General features: G+C 45.5%; 1 non-coding gene across 1 annotated transcript; it reads left to right on the plus strand.

Annotated features, from left to right (window-relative positions):
* Positions 1-2,074: 2,074 nt before the first annotated feature.
* trnal-caa (transfer RNA leucine (anticodon CAA)) lies at positions 2,075-2,189 on the plus strand. Its single transcript has 2 exons — positions 2,075-2,112; positions 2,144-2,189. It is a non-coding gene; the product is annotated as a tRNA-Leu (tRNA).
* Positions 2,190-2,992: the final 803 nt, after the last annotated feature.

The following is a 2,992-nucleotide window of genomic DNA, read 5'->3' on the forward strand; positions in this document are numbered from 1 at the left end:
AACCTCACCCGGAGCAGCTTCTATTGACATGGAGCAGGGATTCTTGGGACCTCAAGCTGTTTGAAAAGATGCACAGCAATTTTAATCTGAGGCAAAATAGTTTTTGGAATCACAGTTATTTGTGGATGGAGTGAGGATCTGTGCATGAAAATGTTTCAATTATAATGAAAAATGCAGCAGATATTCAACTCGTCAAGAGAGAAATCTGTGCTGGGAGAAATAGAGTTAGCATTTCTGCTCTCTTACTCTTGTCATATGGCTGACCCTGCACTGGGTTGAACTGTGGGAAGGGCTTTTTATCGCTCATTTCATATTATTCAATTTTGTGCAAACATGCACAGGTCACTGAACTCATCTAAGCTTCCAAAAAATATCGGTAATATATGATGTTGTGATTGGGCTCGTGATTACCTCAGGTTATGGAGGAAAAACAGGGAAGCGGAGTTGACATTTATCAGATCAACAGCGATCTCATTGACTGGCTGAGCAGACTCGATCGGGTGAATTGTAGCTTCCTGACAACAAATGGCAGTGAAGCTCACTGCGTCACAAAGGGGAGGCAATTGAATTGAAGTAGCGACTGTGATTATCTTTGCTGGTTGTGTACCTTGTGAATGTTACCCTTACCGCTGATGTCCCTGCTAACAACACAACACAAAGGTGAGTAGCCTGACTGAGCAGTGACGGCTAAGGCACCTTTCCCCTCTTTAAGCGGCTGGAACATGGACCCTGATGTTCTCGGGGACAGGAACTGACATTGAAAGGATCACAGACAGAGCTGCACTGCCTTTGCGTTGCCACCATCAGGAAAAATAAAACTTGATTCCCTGACCGGGAATCGAACCCGGGCTGTGGTATTGAAAACGCCAAACCCTGACCACTAGACCAGCAGGGAGAGCGATGGATGTGTGTGCATCGTTTCTTAACGGCACAACTCCTAGATTTTTTGTTCTTTCTACGATAGTTGTTTTTACTGAAAATGACTGAATCATCATGTTTTTACAGCACAGAAAGAGGCTCAACATCCCAGTTTCCAGCCTTGGCCCATAGCCCTGTGTGCTACGAGGCAATGGGCCGGCTGTTTGAGATGTTCGCATTCCCTTGGGGAAGTGGACCACATTTTCAGCCTCAGAAGGTAACACACAGGCATATTTCCCAGAAGGTGACAAAGGCCTCAGCAGAGACCAACCCCCAGAAGGTAGGATTTCACCCATTTGGGTTCTATAGTCCCATTTCACACTTCAAAACCAGAATCTGATTACAGCAAAGAAATAAAGCATTCGGCCGCTCCCCTCTCCATGTTGCTCCCCCATTGTTTCCTTGCCAACCTGCAGTTTATAATACCTCACCTCACCTCACTGCTGGCCTGTGGAGGAAATGACATTGGCATAATTTCAGACGAGGTGAAAGTGCTCCTTTGGATATTGGATGCAGCAGTTGTACAAACATTCTCATCTCCTCCAGTTAGAAGCAAACTCATGGCCGTTGCTTTACAAGACCATTGCTTTCACGACTGCCCTAGAGAGTGAAGACTGTGCCCTGTAAGGTAGGGTTTCATGCATTAGAAACTGCAATGTAATAGATGGCAGGATAGTCTGTGCAGTATAAACCAAGACAATGCGACAAAACCATGATGGAGCTGAAGGAATCATGTGCAGAAGGATGAGAGACGTAATGCTGAATCAGGCAGTGACCAGGGTGATAGAGATATACGTCTTCCCTCGTAGTCTGCTGATAAGGATTCAATGCCTTCACTGCCGTGGAGTGTTCGTGGTTAAAATTTACAATAATAACTCTGAAATATTGTCTGACCTTTAGAAGTAGAATTATGCCATAGACCAGGCGGTGTCGCTTCAATCTACATTACAGTTCTACATCAGCATTGTCAGCTGCATTTGCCTGACGTGCAATTTGTTTCAGACAAGAACAAGGGGGAAGTCAGGAAAAGTGAAGGGCAACGGTGGTTTGTGAGAGGTGACTGTGGGCCTCATGGAGCCAGGCTCAGTGTGGGTGCTGAAGACTGGCTTTTCCTGTTTACTCTGGTATAAAGATCACTCTGGAGCTGCGAAGGTGTGTCAGGATGGCCGAGTGGTCTAAGGCGCCAGACTCAAGGAATAGATTCCTTCCGCTGTAAAGCTGGGTGTTCTGGTCTCCACCTGGAGGCGTGGGTTCAAATCCCACTTCGGACAGTGACTGGCCCTTTGTTTGCTGTCCTTTGCAAATATCACTGAGTTTCGGTATCCCGATGGGATCCACCTGTTTTTAAGCAAAATTTGCTCCCGTCCGTTTTGCAGCTTTATATTAACATGACGCAGTTTTGGAGGAGAAGGAGACAACTCAGCCTAACAAGTCTGCTCTGCTATTAAATGAGCAGATAATCCTGACCTGATAATCCTGAACTGCACTTTCTTGGATTTCCCGATAACCATTGGTACCCTTGCTGCTGAAAATCAATCGAACTCAGCCTTAAATGCACTTTGTGGCCCAGCTCTGACAATCCTCTTCTGTAAAAGAATCCACTAATTCACAACCATCTGAGAGAATAAACTTCACCTCGACTCTGCCTTAAATGTGCGACCTCCATTCTGATATTAAACACTCCCTTCCCAGACGGTCCCAGGAGGGAACGAACGTTTCTTCATCCAATCCGTTACATCGCCAATAACACCTGTATGTTTCGACAAAGATCATTTTTGTAGTACTGTTTCTGAGCTAATGAAAATGATGTATTTCAATGGTTCTTCCCATTTAATTCACCTCTGATGTGAAAGTCTCACTGCTTGTGATAGAGATTATCATTATCACTAAGGAGGCAGTGCTGGGCAAGGTATCGGGGCTAACAGTGGACATGGGGGTCTCTTGGCCCTGATTAACTGCATCCCAGGATACTAAAAGGGGCGATGGGGGACATAGCAAATGCACTAGTAATTATTTACCAAAATTCACTGGACTCTGGGGTGGATCCCGCAGATTGATAACAGCCAATGTGACG

The sequence above is a fragment of the Stegostoma tigrinum genome, unplaced genomic scaffold, assembly GCF_030684315.1.
Source record: "Stegostoma tigrinum isolate sSteTig4 unplaced genomic scaffold, sSteTig4.hap1 scaffold_232, whole genome shotgun sequence".
NCBI lineage: Eukaryota > Metazoa > Chordata > Chondrichthyes > Orectolobiformes > Stegostomatidae > Stegostoma > Stegostoma tigrinum.